Source organism: Chrysemys picta, chromosome 1, assembly GCF_011386835.1.
Source record: "Chrysemys picta bellii isolate R12L10 chromosome 1, ASM1138683v2, whole genome shotgun sequence".
NCBI classification, from domain to species: Eukaryota; Metazoa; Chordata; order Testudines; family Emydidae; genus Chrysemys; species Chrysemys picta.
In genome coordinates this window covers 180025355-180043409 of record NC_088791.1, presented here as the reverse complement: position 1 = coordinate 180043409, position 18055 = coordinate 180025355, and the positions used below count along the sequence as shown (strand labels likewise).

The window sequence follows — 18055 nt, the reverse complement described above, 5'->3', positions numbered from 1 at the left end:
GTGTCCAATTATTCTTTGGCAAGCTTCAGGGCCACAGAACTTGGGCCTCAATTCCTTTGGGAGATGCAGGCATGCTACAGCCATTACAGTCAGTTATGTTTCTCCTTTGTTCAGACATGAATCCTCTCTGCAAACTGTTTTGGGCCATGTTGCTCCAATCTGTGCCCCGAAGAAGTAATTTAGCCTACATCAGATCCTTCAGTTCTGGTTCCTGAACAACAACTTCTGCAGATTCCATGGAAAGATTTAAGCCCCTCACTCCTGTCCTCTACATTCTTGGGAATGTTTTTCCACAGTACCAGCAAAGGGGAGGGGCAGGGTACATGAATGGCACGTGCAGTAGAACTTCCTCTGCTAGACAGCTGCCCACAGAGATTGAGGACTCAAGAGGAGGTTGTGCTTGACACAAACACTAAAGTACCAAGGGGCAGGTCTGAGGGAAAACCACAAGCTCCCACTCTGGCTCCCAAAATGGAATGGATGGTAGGAACAGAGGAACTCAAGGACAACATGTAGGAAATTGCAATGGGGATGTATTCAGGAGAGAAAACATCCAGCAAAACCATAGGGCCTCTGGCTCCAAACTCAGGTTAGCATAGCAGTAAGTCCTCACAGTCTCAGCACCAGAATCAGCTGCTTTTCCTCTGCATTTCTGATGACTGGCATTACTTATACATTTTCTCTCTTCCATATAGGGTAACCAGACAGCAAATGTGAAAAATCAGGACAGGAGGTGGAGGGTAATAGGTCCCGATATAAGAAAAAGAACCAAAAATCAGGACTGTCCCTATAAAATCTGGACATCTGGTCACCCTACTTCCATATGGCATAAGGACAATTCTCCTCTGAAGATTTCAAAGTTTTAGGGTTCACCTTTGAAGCAAAATCTATTCTGAAATGACTTTCCCCCTGGGGTGCTCCATTCCCTCAACCTTGTCGACACCATTCCAGGACTCAGAGGGTGCATAGGGCCACAGCAGCGGCCTCAGAAGTTTTTGTTTGTTTTGAACCAGTAGGACATTGTATCACTTTTAAAATAATAATTTGGTGCCATTCTTGGAGATAGCTCAAGATTTTTTTGAGCAATGTAGATTATACCATAGTAATAAATCATAGTGGTAGAATGTTAAAGTTGCACAATTAAATATTCAGAAGTCAAGAAATGAAGCTTGAATATCCATTCTTAACTCTGCTCCCTTATAGTGTGATCCCGCAAGTTGTTCCGTGCTACACAGATCCAAGTACCTGGTCAGAATTCCACTGAATTCTACGCAGCTTGCAGGGTAGTGGTCAGCGCTGACATGCAGTATGATGCAGTCTTTCATTACATGAAAACATGCTTTTTCTCCAGCAGTAAAATAAAAAAATATTTTTCTTTTAGAGCCCTTGCCTCAGTCCTGGTGTACTTTAAAAAGTCTGATAGATCCTTTTCCTCAGCCCCAGGTGTCCCTACTAATAGACAGCAATATCTCTGACCAGATTTCCACTATGCAGTTAACTTAGCTCCACAATTATGCTCAGCAAATTCTGTTTTAGCTGTGCAGTTAACATGCACGTCATTCAAGTCTACTGCGCACACTCAGTAGCTTAAAACTCATTAAAATGAAAACCAGTCTCCTCTTTTTATTATTACAAAATGAGGGCTAGTTCCCTGCCAAATTTTACTTGTCAGTACCCCAGCTGTTTCAGCTGTAAAGCTGTTTAAAAATAGGTCACAAGAGGGTTTATAATTATTATTATATAAATGGGAAAAGTATTATATTTATTCCCACTCTCTTCATACTGTAAACAGCTGAACCCTTTCCCCACTCCCAAACTTAAAAAAAAAAAAAAAAGAAACCAAATCATACCGAAACGCCACCTTCAAGCAGAGAACAAACGTGGAATCTTTCAACCTGAAAACTGAGTTTCAGAAGGTTAAGAACACTGCCTCCCTCCACTATCTCTGTGCATCTCAGTGTAGAGCACAAAACATGGTCGGTGGAAAGCGGGGAGTGGGAGGATGCCAGCAGCCGAGAATGCCTTGCAAGCCCTCTCGGCCATGACAGGGTGCATTCACAGTTCACTATCACCCACAGGAGAGGGTGAACACCACAGCAGGATCAAGTGGTAATCAGAGGACAGATGCCTCCATTCTTCCTCTCCCCAGCCCTTAGAATAGGGAACAGAGAGAGAGAGAGAGATGAGGAAAAACAGGAAAAAAGAAGTGTGGTATAAAGGAAAAGAGCTGATAAATGGTTTGGAGATAGAAAGATTAGTTAGTTGAAGAGGACAGCAGAGAAAAGGGGGATAAAGAGACAGGAAAAGAAGAAAAGATTGTTCACAATCTCTCACTGAGCTAGTACAGCCTGCTCACTACAGCATGCCTAGCCTGTTCTGAAGGCTGGTGCAAAGGGGATGGGCTATTACCCTGTCTCCTGAGGATGCAGTGGGGGACCAATTGCCACACTCTCCTGAGTACATGGACTGCAATTTTAACATGTCTTTTTACAGGTCACACAAAGGGCAGGCTCCTTGTGCATGACCCAACTAAGCAGGGCTACATATGCATATTGGGACGCCTGGGGCAAAGTCTGAAACTGAGCTGCCATCCTCTCCAAAAAATTACCATTGAGGGGGAGGACAGTGTAGGAGGACAAGCTCATCCTACTCTCACCCCACAGCAGCAGATCCTGTCCCACAAGGCTGGGCCAGGCTTCCAGTTCTGGGAGCTGCAACCTGGCATACAGTAGGCACCACTGAGGTTTGGCACAGCTGCCCCTTCATCCTAATAGAGGGGTGGCTGGGGCGAACTTGAATGGGGCTGAGACCCTATGAGTCAGGTCACAACGTCACTCACTTTGGGGGCCCTCTCAAACAGAAGCTCCATAGAAAACTGACCCTTTTGCCTCTCGCCCTCTACCCCACACCAGGGCCGCCCAGAGGATTCAGGGGGCCTGGGGTCTTCGGCGGCGGGGGGCCCACGCTGCCAAATTGCCACCGAAGACCCGGCGCTTCAGCAGCAGGTCCCGGGGCGGAAGGACCCCCCGCTGCGGATCTTCAGGGCACTTTGGCGGCGGGTCCCGGAGCAGAAGGACCTGCCGCCGCCAAATTGCCGCCGAAGACCCGAAGCGGAAGAAGCTCCGGGGACCCGGGCCCCACGAGAGTTTTCCGGGGCCCCCGGAGCGAGTGAAGGACCCCGCTTCAGGAGCCCCGAAAAACTCTCGTGGGGGCCCCTGCGGGGCCTGGGGCAAATTCTCCTCCCCCTCCCTCTCCCCCGGGCGGCCCTGCCCCACACCACGGTAGCCCTGCAACACAGCACATCTGTTTAAAGGGTATACAGAATCTGGTCCTAAAATCACTGGTAGGGCTTCCTTTGCTAAACCTATTTATAAAGGAATATTTATACAGTAAATGCATGCAAACAGTAGTTGCACATGTATACAGTGTGGTGGTAACTTACAATTCATTTGTTCTCCATTCATCTATAAAAAAAGTGGTAGTATTTTTAAAAGGTCTCTTCTCCGCTTATGTCCTACATATGAAAATGTGATGCAATAGAAGTACAAGTCAATATAACTACAAGCATATTGTTACGTGGTTACTGACAAACTAGGATATATGCTGTCAATTCTGTCTCCATAAATACTCATCTTATTTTATTTAAATAAAAAGTATTCGATGGACATTATTAAAATTGTTCTTAATGCATCTTTTTGTTTAAAAGACTTTTTTGAAAATGTAACTGAAAAATCAACCCAATATAAACCATGTACCATTTATTAAATTTGTTCATACTGGGTTGGATTTAAGCAAGCTGCATATGTGCCAAAAGGGTTAAAATGCCTAAAAACTAGCCCTTTATTTGTTTTATCACTTAAGCTGGTTTACTTAAAAGTAGCTCCCTGTAATTGAAAAGTAATCAATCACTTAAAGACAAGCTGATCTTTCTATTTACCCAAGCCAGACAAAGATTGCTTTTTCAATTTTATATGGACTCAATATCTAGTGGATGAAAAAAACAACTAAAGTGCAAGAGTAATTGAAGTTGTCTGTTACTTAGCCTGATGTGTAAACCAGACAGCGGATTTACAACTTTGAAAACTTAGTGCACCTAACCTGTATAAATCACGTCTAACAACCAATCAGAAAAGCCTGTCTTTTGTATTGACTACGTTTCTGTTACATGCTTACATGTTGTTCCAATTATTATCCATTTTAGCCATTACCAATGCTAATGCACCTATTACTGTAGTATCTTGCAGCCATTCATTTTTTAAACCCAAAACATTAAAACAAAAATATTTTATACAGAACAAACCCAGGAAAAGTAACCAATCACTATAGTGAACCTGCCATTTGTACAATTCATGTTTTCAAGCGCTCCTCTGCTAGACATCACAAACAGTACATGTTGGGTGAGCAGTGTGCCATACTATCCAGGGAAAACGACAGCTTTGTAAGGCCAGAAAGAAAATAAACCATTTCCCAACAGGAAGATGCTCAAGGGCTGAGGAAACTGTCTATCTTCCATGCAGTGTAACTTTTTACAGAGGGTCTGGGCCCTCTCCCCTTTTTTGCAGAGGGCCTGATACCCTAAGTTCTGAAGTTAGTTTCACTCTTGGCACTCGTAACTAGAGCAGGGGTCGGCAACGTTCAGCACGCAGCTCGCCAGGGTAAGCACCCTGGCGGGCCGGGCCAGTTTTATTTACCTGCTGATGCGGCAGGTTCAGCCGATCGCGGCCCCCACTGGCCGCAGTTCGCCGTCCCGGGCCAATGGGGGCGGCGAGAAGCCGCGGCCAGCACATCGCTCGGTCCGCGCCACTTCCCGCCACCCCTATTGGCCTGGGACGACGAACTGCAGCGAGTGGGGGCCGCGATCAGCCGAACCTGCTGCGTCAGCAGGTAAATAAAACTGGCCCGGACCACCAGGGTGCTTACCCTGGTGAGCTGCGTGCCAAACGTTGCCGACCCCTGAACTAGAGCTTAAGTGAAGAACAGATTTTTCAGTTGAAAAGTTGGAAATCATTGTTTTGGGTTGAACTAAACATTTAGACTTTTTTGAAAATGTAACTGAAAAATCAACCCAATATAAACCATGTACCATTTATTAAATTTGTTTTGTTTTGATTTAGAGCATGTTTAAGCTTTTTCAAATTTTAAAAAAAATAAAATTAAAGGAAAGATTGAAATGAAAAGCCACCTAACACCACAAAATCAAAACATTTTATTTAAAAAAAATATTGAAATAAAACGTCTCAATTTTAGGGGATTTTTTTAAAATGAACATTTAAGAGAAATGAGCAAAACATTTGTGTGTCACTGAATCCACATTTTTCACTGAAAAAAAAATTAGAGAAAAACTTTAACCTAGCTCCACCAGTAACTCTACCATGCAATTCAATTGGAGGGAGCTGGGGAAAGAGATCCCAGGACTAGCCTTTCTTCCAAGATATACCTAAATTGCAATCCAGAGATGTGATTATAGCATATGTAGAGTTCACAGTCAAGAAGTGGTCTCCTACCCACTGAAGAGGGGCAATTGGTATCTTCCACCTAGGATCACCACTAAATCTGGTTCCTCATTGATGATGTAAGGGGTTCCTCAGACGAAAGCATGTAAAGGGGTATTTTTAGCTTGACGGACCCCCTCTTTTCTCTCTGAATTCAATTAATCCTAGGAAGCAAGTCTCAAGTTTGTAAAGTACCATTCTGTTCATTACAAATTGAGAACTATGTCAAGTAGAAATAATGGGGGCCTTAATTACTCCATCAAAAAACCATTCCAGGGAAGGCTTATTGGTATAGAATTAAGGTACAACAAAGAAATCAAATAAATAGGTAGTCCATTTGAACACAATGTGAGTATCCAATGGTTAGAGCAGGAACTGGGAGTCAGGACTCCTGCATTCTATTCCAGGTTCTGCACAACTGATTCCATGACCTTGGGCAAGTCCCTTCACTTCTATGTGTGTCGGCTTATTCATTTGCAAATCAAACATTATACTACCCGTCTACCACAGTGGTGACTAGAACTTTCAGGAATTCATTAATAGTTGCAAGACAAATCATGGAGCTGCTGATGAAAAAAACTGTCAGTGTTAGTCAAAGTGCTGTAAAATGATATGGTTTCAACTCCTCCAACACCTAGAGATATATAGATTCATACAGTCTTGGTCCAGAAGGGACCATTGTGATTATCTAGTCTGACCTCCTGTATAACACATGCCATAGAACTTCCTCAAAATAATTCCTAGAGCATATCTTTTAGAAAAACATCCAATCTTGATTTAAAAATGGTCAGAGATAGGGAATCTACCACAACGTTTGGCAAATTGTTCCAATGATTAATTACTCATGCTGTTAAAAAATTACGTCTTATTTCCAGTCTGACTTGTCTAGCTTCATCTTCCAGGAATTGGATCATATTACACCTTTCTCTACTAGCTTGAAGAGCTCATTATTAAATATTTGTTCCCCATGTAGAGGCCTGGTCTACACTATGAGTTTAGTTCAAATTTAACAGCGTTAAATCGAATTAACCCTGCACCCGTCCACACAACGAAGCCATTTACTTTGACATAAAAGGCTCTTAAAATCGATTTCTGTACTTCTCCCTGACCAGGAGAGTAGCGCCAAAATCGACATTGCCATTTCGAATTAGGGTTAGTGTGGCCACAATTCGATAGTATTGGCCTCCAGGAGCTATCCCACAGTGCACCATTGTGACCGCTCTGGACAGCAATCTGAACTCGGATGCACTGGCCAGGTAGACAGGAAAAGCCCCGCGAACTTTTGAATTTCATTTCCTGTTTGCCCAGTGTGGAGCGCTGATCAGCACAGGTGACCATGCAGAGCTCATCAGCACAGCCAGAAAAAAAAAAGAGCTCTAGCATGGACCGTACGGGAGATACTGAATCTGATCTCTGTATGGGGAGATGAATCTGTTCTATCAGAACTCCGTTCCAAAAGACGAAATGCCAAAACATTTGAAAAAATCTCCAAGGCCATGATGGACAGAGGCCACAACAGGGACTCAGCACAGTGCTGCGTGAAACTTAAGGAGCTGAGACAAGCGTACCAGAAAGCCAAAGAATCAAATGGACGCTCACGGAGGGAGGGGCGACTGATGACTGTAGCTATCCCACAGTTCCCGCACTCTCCGAAAACCATTTGAATTCTGGGTTGAGCTCCCAATGCCTGAAGGGTCAAAAACATTGTCGCGGGTGGTTCAGGGTATATGTCGTCAGACCCCCCCCTTCCTCGCCCCCCATGAAAGCAAAGGGAAAAAAATCATTTCTTGCCTTTTTTCAGTGTCACCGTATGTCTACTGGATGCTGCTGGCAGAAGCGGTGCTGCAGCGCTACACAGCAGCATCCCCTTGCCTTGCCTACTGCAGACTGTGTAGTATGACTGGTAACCATCATCGTTGTCCCGTGGATGCTCGTGGCTGGCCTCGGTGAGGTTGGTCGGGGGCGCCTGGGCAGACATGGGTGCTCCTGGCTGGCCTTGGTGAGGTCGGTCGGGGACAAAAAAGGCAATGACTCCAGGTCATTCTCTTCTTTAAGTTTTGTGTAATGGAGATTCAGTCCTGCCTGGAATATCATGCGAGCTGGAGGCTTCTGCCTCAGGCTGCTCTCCCAGTCGGCAGCACCGCACGGTCGCACCTCCCTCAGCCTACCCCTTGCTCCTAGGGCTCACAATCAGATACTTAGACCTCAACATTTTGCTGCAAATAAAAAAATATGGCTGCTGTTTAGAACTGTCCCCCTACATAAATATCCTGGGACATTTTATATTTTACCAGTGTCAACCAAAGGCCCACACACAAATGGAGATTCAGTCCTGCGGGAACTATGGGATAGCTACCCACAGTGCAACGCTCCGGAAGTCGACGCTAGCCTCGGTACATGGACACACACCGCTGAATTAATGTGCTTAGTGTGGCCGCATGCACTCGACTTTATACAATCGGTTGCCAAAAATCGAATTCTGTAAATTCGGAGTAATCCCATAGTGTAGACCATACCCTAATAGACTGTAATCAAGTCACTCCTTAACTTTCTTTTTGTTAAACAAAATAGATTGAACTCTGAGTTTATCATGATAAGGCATGCTTTCTAATCCTTTAATCATTCTCGTGGCTCTTCTCTGAACCCTCTCCAATTTATCAACATCCTTCTTGAATGGTGGGCACCAAAACTGGACACAGTATTCCAGCAGTAGTCATGCCAGTGCCAAAGACAGAGATGAAATCACCTCTCAATCCCTACTCAAGATTCCCTTGTTTGGGCAACCCAGAATTGCATTAGCTCTTTTGGCCATACTAAGAGCTCATGTTCAGCTGATTATCTAACACAATCCCAAAATCATTTTCAGAGAATTGCTTCCCAGGATAGAGTCCCCCTTCCCGTAAGTATGGCCTACATTCTTTGTTCGTAGATGGATAAATGTATAAAAGTCTGTACACTAATACTTTTATTAACAAAACTTGTATTCTCATCCAAAATATCAAGTTTGTTTGACAGGATCTGTTCTTCATAAATCCATATTGATTTGCATTAATTACGTTACCCTCCTTTAGTTCTTTTTTAATTGAGTCCCATATTAACCACTCAATTTATTGCCTGGGATTGATGTCAGGCTGACAACCTATAATTACCTGACTTACTCTATTTATCCTTTTTAAAGAGGGGCACATCATTAGCTTTCTTACAGTCTTTTGGAAATTCCCCAGTTCTCCAAAACTTATTAAAAATTGCCATTAATGGTCCAGATTCAGGGAATGATTGCAGCATACATTCAGTAAAGGTGGGTAAATTGTGGCAAACAAGTGTGACAAAGAACTATGAACTTAGACTGATGCGTGCACATGTAAGTAAAGATACTTGAATATCTATACAGCAGTTTAAATCTGATTAAACTAAAAATTTGGAGGAAACCACTGTGCAGCAAACAGCTCTAAAAAAAAGGAAAAAGGTTACATTTCTACTTTTGGTACCCTCCACTTCTTATAGAGGATGAGAGTCCGGAAAATTTGATATACTGAACAAAAGCTGCTTTCCCAGAACAAATGTGTGTAAAGCATGGCACAGGAAACTGTATATACCAAACAGAAAATATGTTTTCTTGAACCTCTAAGGCCTGCCAACTCCCACCTGCTGCCTCCCTCCCCAGCTAAATCCCAATATCAGCTCTCTGATGCTTCTCTGATCCCAGCTGCCATCTACCTTCACTGCCAAATTCAAATCTTGGATACCTCCCAACTCCCAGTTGCCATTTTTCTCTCTGGATAGAGATACAGTCTGAGTCTCCATGCTCCAGCTGCCATTTCCCCATCATCAAATGGACAATACAGACTAAATAGCCTCTAACCAATTTGTCCATTCTAAGCGGCTTCTCTTATACCTAAATTTAGGGAGTCCGCCTAAAAAACATGTTGCTCTACAGCATTAGACACTCCAATTACATTATTTTCCTCAGGTTCATTAAAAAAAAAACACACAAAAGGACATTAGGCCAGATTCACCAGTACATTCGCTGACTGCTTTGCACCACACTCAGGTAACACAAAGCAGCCATAAACCCTGTTAAGGTGGGTTTATGGCTGCTTTGTATTGCCTGAGGCATGACAAAGCAGCAGGAGTGCACCAGTGAACCCCAGTGATCCCAGACACCATGTACATCAGCAGATATTCTAGTGGTGGTTCATCTGTTTACTGATTGGCTTGTTTCTGACAGTTTTCTGCTGTCTTTCTTTAGTTTCATTAATCACATCAGGGAATCAATCTAGGGAATGGTAAAAATCAACTGGCAATAGTAGAGGGAAGATTCTCTAATTATAGGTCCAGCAGAATGATACATACACACTGCAATATTGCCAGCACTAAACATTGACTAATTATGAGTCAAGCTCTAAAAAAAATAATCATGATTTTTTAAAATATAATACATTGTGGATTCTTTTAATTTACAGTCTGCTTATTGAGCCTTTAGGTTACACTCAGGTCACATTTACAAGCTTTTCTCTGCAACCATGAGGGCTAGAAACTTTTTTTTTTTTAGAAGCTAAGATTCTCACTAAATCACGTCCTCCAGATGTTCAGGTTTTACGTAACATAGCAAATATCACAAGATTCATGATAAAAATGTCAGTTGGCCACACTCCTTCTAGAAACCTTGTAGTTATATTAAAGATGTTGTCATTAAAGAGCCAAGGAATTATTACTGCTGTTTACCTGCCGAGTTCACTCTCCAAGATTGCATGCTTGAGAACAGTGTTGATAAGGGAAGACGTGTAAAGATCCCCTTAATGAAATGAAACACTTCCCAAAAGAAGTAAACTGCGGTAAACTGCTGTAAACTGAGGTAAACTATTAAAGATTTGGGGAAATATCTAGTACTGGGGATAAATGACCAAGGAAATACAAAACCAAAAGGCACATCAGGGCTCCCAAGTTGTATTTTTTCTTCCAAATTATGTTTATATTCTACATATTTCTAATGTGCACATCACAAGAATATGTAAGCACCAGTAGATGTTTGCTCTCCCAATATAACCATGCCAATACATAAAACAATAACTATACCATGGATTCCAGCAGCAGGTTTTGATAATGGATACACCTATCTCAAACAACTACTGTATATCAGGTGTGAAATTCAATTTCTTATGAACCAATATACAACAAGAAATGTAAGTTTTACCACATTATCTATGGATATGTTAACATGCAAAAGGTCGAAGCTTAAATATTGTTTTTCATGGTGGTGACACCCTTAGTCATTTAATACTCAACAAGAAATTAGCAGTTGCATGAATAAGATAAACAGATGAAAGGTCTAATGACTAATGGAAATTTCCAGCAGCCACTACTAACAGAAGTAAACCTGATAGAAGGATCCCATAGGTTTCTCTGAGCACTTACTGAATCAAGTAGAAGAAGAAGGAGATTAGAATATTCCCAATTTAGCTATTTTTCTATCACCAACTAACTTTAAAAAGATGTTTCCTGAGCAGACTATAGTTCCTCTATTATTATGAACATTTTCATAGATGATTATCCAGCCACCTATATTAAAAAAGTCATCTAACCAAGAGTCTGGCTCACTTCCTTTGTGAAAGAAGCAGACAGAAGTGGTGTAACAAATATAAATAAGACAAGTCACAATTCCGTGGAATGAAAACAGCATTTTTCCTCCATTTCAGATCTAGATTAAATAAATCCATTGTAATAATAAGTAGCTTTTTTCTTAAAAAGAAAAAAAAGGAAGTTATTTTGATTACAGCGAAAACACCAAACCACATATTTTATGTATTTTTATGATAGGAACTATTATGATATTTATGATAGCAACTATTAAACACAAAATGGCTGAAAAATACTTAACCTGTTTTTGTGAACATTTTAGAGATTATCAATGTATGAGTTCCATTACATGTCAATACTAATAGATATTACCACATTCTCAGCAGTTAATTGCTTCAATGCTGGTCCTTCACTCCAGCATCTGTGCCACTGCAAAATTCCACTGATGTTCCAAAGTTCCACTGAAATCATAATGGAACTTCAATGACATCTGATACATTGGACGGACAGTATGAGGGGGTATTATCTCAATGGCCAAGAAAAAGTTAACATTTACCAACTTGCCTATATTTCAATATGAGGCTTCATAAGATTAAATTTGCATTTTATTTAGATTAACTAATTTCTAAAATATGAGCATACAGCTGTCAATGCATGCAATTACTGCCAATTGAGATCAAATGAATACCAAAATATGGATCTAAAGCTGTATTTATACCACTATTAGAGCACTCAGTAGAGCTGCCTAGCTTTTCAAACATGTGGGTGCAGTTTCCATAGAAGGACCATGACTTCAGTCCCACTCCTTAAATACACCTCTACCCCGATATAACGCTGTCCTCAGGAGCCAAAAAATCTTACCGTGTTATAGGTGAAACTGCATTATATCGAACTTGCTTTGATCTGCTGGAGCACGCAGCTCCGCCCCCCGGAGCGCTGCTTTATCGCGTTATATCCGAATTTGTGTTCTAACGGGTCACTTTATATCAAGGTAGAGGTGTATATTAACTCTATACTACCCGGCTCCGCCCCTGATAAATCAATAGTAATCTTATTCATTATTGAAAATATCATCTTGTGGATGAAACAATAGTAAAATCTCTCCCCTCATACAGACCCTTAGAGATCAATGTCTAGACTATGGATAATGGGTGAGGATTAGGTGCCCTCCGAGAAACACAGGACAGAACTTGCAGCCTGGGGGAGGATGGGCTAAAATGGCTTTAAGCCACTGTTTTGCCCTCGCGATCCTAGGTTGTTGCTCTCAGAGTAACTTCGACAGCCTCGAATGTTCATCTAAGTTATAGCAGGTTCTCTGGGCTGCTCTATGGGCCACAGTGCTGCCCAGAGTCTCGGCAGCCCTGCAGTGTGCTGTAGCCCTGTCTCCAGCCAGCCCTTCCTGCCCCCAGCATGCTCCCTATACTTTGGTTTGCAAGGGAATCACCAGCAGGCAGTCTTACGACTGTCTTCCACAGTGCCTCCACCAGGGAAATGCTCCCCCGGCCAAATATGGGGCTTTTAGAGTCCCTTTACACTGTTTTGACCCTTTTTATTTGGTGCATAGTGGGTGGAGGGAAGGTGAGGAGCTCATTCAATAATTCCTGCTATTGCAATGAATATTTTCCACTGACGTCTTCTAAATTAGGCATATTTAATCCAGACCCAAATATTCTAAGGTCGGGATGGAATAAGTAGGACCACTAATATATTTAGTCACCAGACTTTTGATATCTTTCCTCCTCGTGGCACTCTTATGGTCATTCATATTCATGTTATGAGAGGCTAAAATGCCATTGTCTACATGTATTTTCACTGTGATCATAAGATAATGTGAAAAACGGATTTCACATGTAATACCATACGTTTTTATTGCAGACTTTTTTTCTGTCAGTGGGTGGGAGCAGTGTTTCCCTTCAATCAATTTAATGTAATAGCCACAGGCAACAGTCACCCATTTGCTTTAGCAACAACTTGAGCGTCCTGTGTATCCCAATTGAAGTTAGGTTTTGGTTTGGTAAAATCCTATCAGTCAGGATTTCTTTCTGCAAAACCAGCAAAACACACCACCATATTTTACTCAACTATAGCAATAAAACAATATTAATAAAATCCAGCTACATCTTTACATTTTAGCCAAATTTAAAGATGTAAAATTGATTCCAGTCTTGCCCCCCTGTATCACTTGGAGATGTATAGTTAAATATCTAAGTCAAGGATCAATAACAAAATTGACCATACAGAATGCTAAACAGTTCCACTCTCCTTTAGAGACTATCTGTGATGGGGTGCCCACCCCACACAGGACGGGAAGGGGTTAAGGTGGTGAGGTAGGCCTATTAACTCTGTAGGCCGCACCTGGAGGAAAAGCCAGAGAGCAGGGAATTGATTGCAAGCAGGTTCAGCTGTGCAGGAATAGGTGGGGCCTATAAAGCCAGGAACCTGGCAACAGAGCTGGGCTGCTGCTGGGAAAGGGCAGTCACTCCCTGGGAAGAGGAAGGAAGGTTTGGAGCTGGTACTCCCAGGGAAAGGGAAGGGAACCAAGAATGGTAGGAAGCAGTCCAGGGAAGGAACAGAGTGTGCTGGGAGAGTAAAGCCCAGAACTGCTGGGTTGACCATCCCTGGACTGGAACCTCGGTTCTCCTACTAGCCAATGACGGAGTGGCACATGTAGCAGTGAATGGGAAGACTACTTAGGGCTGCTGAAGGAAAGACTTTCATATATCACAGAAAGGGGGAACGCTGAGTGACCTTGTCGGAGGGCTGAGTCACAAAAAGGACATAGCGATTCCTGGAATATGAGAGATACTGCAGACCAGAGAGAGAGGCAGAGGATGGCATCAACCATGGGAATTGGCATCGACCTGATGAGCTAATCCCCAGAGCGGCTAGGAGGAGGTGCCCCACTAACAGTAAATATTATCCCTTTTTCCACTGAGGAAAAATATGCAAGAACAGTAACCATCAAGGAAATTTGCTAACATTCATATTTATAAAGCATTCCTTTTTGGTGTTTTAAAAATACGGGTCTAAATTTTTAAACTAAGGTATGTAGTTTTGCTAGCCTCAAGAGATGTAAATGATTTTGGTCCCCTCTGCAAGAGCTCTGACTCCCACACCTACCCATCCCCTGACCAGCAATTAATTTTCCCCCAAAGCAATTCTGTAATCTTAGTCCCCACATCAGTTCTGCCCCCTCCAGTTCCATCCCTCAACCTCACCTTTGCTCCTCCCGCAGTTCTTCACCCACTTCTCCCAGGGCTGGGAGGGTGGCAGCAGACCCCAATCCCACTTCCAGGCTGGGGGAGGAGAGACTTCAGGGGCTCTTCACCCCCTTTCCCAGGATCAGTGCTGCAGGGAAGGAGGGGGTGTTGGGGAGTAGAGGCACGATTTTTTATTCACAGAAGCAAGAGGGGAGGAGGGAGCAGAGTTGCCCTGAGCTGCTGGGTTCTTTAGCTCCCTTTTCCCTGCTGCAAGAATGACTTTGGTTTGCTGCCAGTGGGGAAAGGAGAAGAGAGAGCTTTTCCTGCAGCAACAGCTCTGGTTGCTCTGCCCCAAGAGGCAGGCAGTGGGGTAAGCCAAGCAGGCAATTACAACAGGGCTTTTTCCTCCCAGTAGGGCTCAAATTCACCAGAGGGCTGGAACTTCTTGCATCATCGTGAGACTGGCTCTAGTCCCAGCCAAAATCTCATCACTGTCAAAGGAAATCAGGAGACTTGGAAACAAGGACAAGTAAAGTTAGACTCCTAAATCCATATCTAGGTACCTAAACAAGACCCTGACCCTGTAACCAAGTAACCTGATGCAGGTAAGCTGTTTTAATTGGTTAACTATTTGCAAGACCAGGGGCTAAAATCAGCCTGATTTTCAGAGGTGCTGAGAATCTACCAATGCCACTGAAACCAACGAATGCGTTACTTACCATGCACACACATCCCATCATCTGTTACATTAGGTGGGAAGCTGATCTGATGCTCTTGCTTGAGGCTGAGTCAGTGCCTCCCCTCCCGGAAACAAATTCCAGGTACTCAGAGAGGGGTGTGACTTTGGAGAGAAAGGAGAAAAGCCGAGGAGCTGGCTGCAGTGGCACTGACCCTGTATTAATGCCAGCAACACCTAGGGAAGGGAGGCCACAGGTGCTGTCAAAAGTCTTCTGAGATGCCCAAGCACAAGGAAGTGTTTCCTATAGTAATAGGACCCTCTGGATTACGAGGCTCTTCGTATGCTTCCCAGTTGGTTAGCAACACTATACAGCATACAGCTGCGATGTGCACAAGGAGTATATCTACATTGCAATAAAACACATGAAGCTGGCTCATGTCAGCTGACCTGGGGCTTGGGCTGCGGGACTATAAAATTGAAGTGTATAAAATTGAAGCTTGGGGTACAGACTGAATGGCTACATTACAATTTTATAGCCCCAGAGCCCAAGTCCACACCAGCTGACATGAGTCAGCTTCACGTGTTTTATTGCAACATAGACATGCAGTAAAACCTCAGAGTTACGAACATCACAGGAATGGAGGTTGTTCATAACTCGGAAATGTTCATAATGCTGAACAAAACGTTATGGTTGTACTTTCAAAAGTTTACAAGTGAACATTGACTTAATACAGCTTTGAAACTTTCGATGCAGAAGAAAAATGCTGCCTTCCTTTTTTTTTTTTTTAATACTTTACGTTTAACACAGTACTGTACTGTATTTGCTTTTTTCTTTTCCATCTCTGCTGCTCCTTGATTGTGTACTTCTGGTTCCAAATGAGGTGTGTGGTTGACTGCTCAGTTCATAACTCTAGTGTTCGTAACTCTGAGGTTCTACAGTAACTCCTCACTTAAAGTCATCCCAGTTAACATTGTTTCATTGCTGAGCAATTAGAGAACATGCTCGTTTAAAGTTGCACAATGCTCCCTTATAACATTGTTTGGCAGCTGCCTGCTTTGTCCACCGCTTGCAGGAAGAGCAGCCTGTTGGAGCTAGCTGGTAGGGGCTTGGAACCAGGAGGACCAGAAGCACCCCCATCACCTCCCCGCTCCCCTAAGTTCCCTGTGTGGCAGCCGCCCAGCAGGCTATCAATTGCCGGGCAGTTCAGCTGTCCCTCCCCACACTGCCATGTGCTGCTCCTACGAGCCTCCTGCTTGCTGTACAAGGGGGAGAAGGAAAGAGGGGGGCTAATGTCAGGGTGTCCCCCATCACCCTGCTCCTGCCCCCCTGCTTATCCCATCTACATAGAGTGGGAGGGGAGACACGACAGGGCTCAGGATGGAAGGAGCTTGCTGATCTACTAAAAAGGCAATGTACTTAGAGTGGGGTCAGTATACTTAAAGGGGCAATGCGCATCTCTCTCTCTCACACACACAGGTGAGAGTCTCTGTCTGCCATGCTGTCTCCCTTCCCTCCATTTGTGCTGTCTTGTTGTTAATGTAGCTCACACTCTACAATGTGTTAACCCTTCGGGCTCAGCTGTTCTAGTTCATCATTTAGCAGTAAGGCATTCCCTGGGAAATATCCCACCCTCTGACTTCACCATCTCAACCAAGCTTCACAATTATCATTGCTGTGTACAGTATTAAATTGTTTGTTTAAAACGTATACTGTGTGTGTGTGTGTGTGTGTGTGTGTGTGTAGAGAGAGAGAGAGAGAGTGAGTGTGTGTGTATATAAGTCTTGTCTGGTGAAAAAAGTTCCCTGGAACCTAAACTCCCCCCCCCATTTACATTAATTCTTATGGGGAAATTGGATTCACTTAACATCGTTTTGCCTAAAGTCGCATTTTTCAGGAACATAACTACAACATTAAGCGAGGAGTTACTGTACTATACTCTAAGGGGCCAATCCACCCACTGACACCAAAGACATCCATTGACTTTGATGGGTGTAGGATCAGGCTTTAATAGCCTATTAATGTATACCTAGTTTTAGCTTATTGTATTTTAAATGCATATTATGTAGATTCATTTTGAAGTATTTAAAAATATAATTAAGTTTAAAAACAGTATGGGATGTATAAAGTACAGGAAAGTCTAATGCAGGGGTCGGCAACCTCTGGCTCGCGGCTCGCCAGGGTAAGGACCCTGGCAGGCCAGGCCAGTTTGTTTACATGCCGCGTCGGCAGGTTCAGCCAATTGTGGCTCCCACTGGCCGCAGTTCACCATCCCAGGCCAACAGGGGTGATGGGAAGCCGTGGCCAGCACATCCCTCGCCTGCTCTGCTTCCCATAGCCCCCATTGGCCAGTGGGAGCCGCGATCAGCCGAACCTGCCAACGCGGCAGGTAAACAAATTGGCCCAGCCTGCCAGGGTGAGTACCCTGGTGAGCCATGTGCCAGAGGTTGCCAACCCCTGGTCTAATGGTATCAAAACATGCTGCTTATGCAGGAAAATAATGCAATCCTTGTTTGGTCCCTTGCCTCTGAGCAGACCGGAAGTGGGACAGCTGAAAGGGAGCATGCTCAGCCCTGTGGAATGAAAAACTTTGTGTTGCTCTCTAGCAACTCATCTGGTTAGTTTGCCAGTGACACTGACAGTCTGCCTTTGCCCAGAATTTTTTAGACATAAAGAAGAGTCTTGATAACAGGATGAAGGGGAGCAGAGTATGTACAGAAGGATCTTTTAGTTCACAGAGCCCTTCCCACTCCCCCACAAAAATGGTATTTAGAAATATATAAAAAATAGTTACAGACAGGCTCTAGAATTGTGTCACGTTCACAGAATCCTGTTTCTCTTTCTGCATTAGCATCTGTTATGTGAGGGATGGAGGAGTGCCTGGAGAAACACTATAATTCTAGATGCCGTGAACAAGGAGAAAGACTGGCACTCTGAGCTCTGAACCTTTATGCATGCTAGCAGTTGTAGAAATGGAGCTTTGTCTGGCCACCAAAGAACTATCTGGCCAGACAGGTGGGTCCAGACTTTCTAAAGAGCTCAGGACAAGATTTCCAGGGGCTTGGCAACCATAACCAGGGACAGATTTTCACAGGCGCTCATCTCCCAT

General features: G+C 43.5%; 1 protein-coding gene across 40 annotated transcripts in view; it reads right to left on the bottom strand.

Moving 5' to 3' along the window:
* The window catches only part of LOC112059026 (uncharacterized), a 439279-nt gene that overhangs the window by 344834 nt on the left and 76390 nt on the right, over positions 1-18055 (bottom strand). The window lies entirely within an intron of this gene.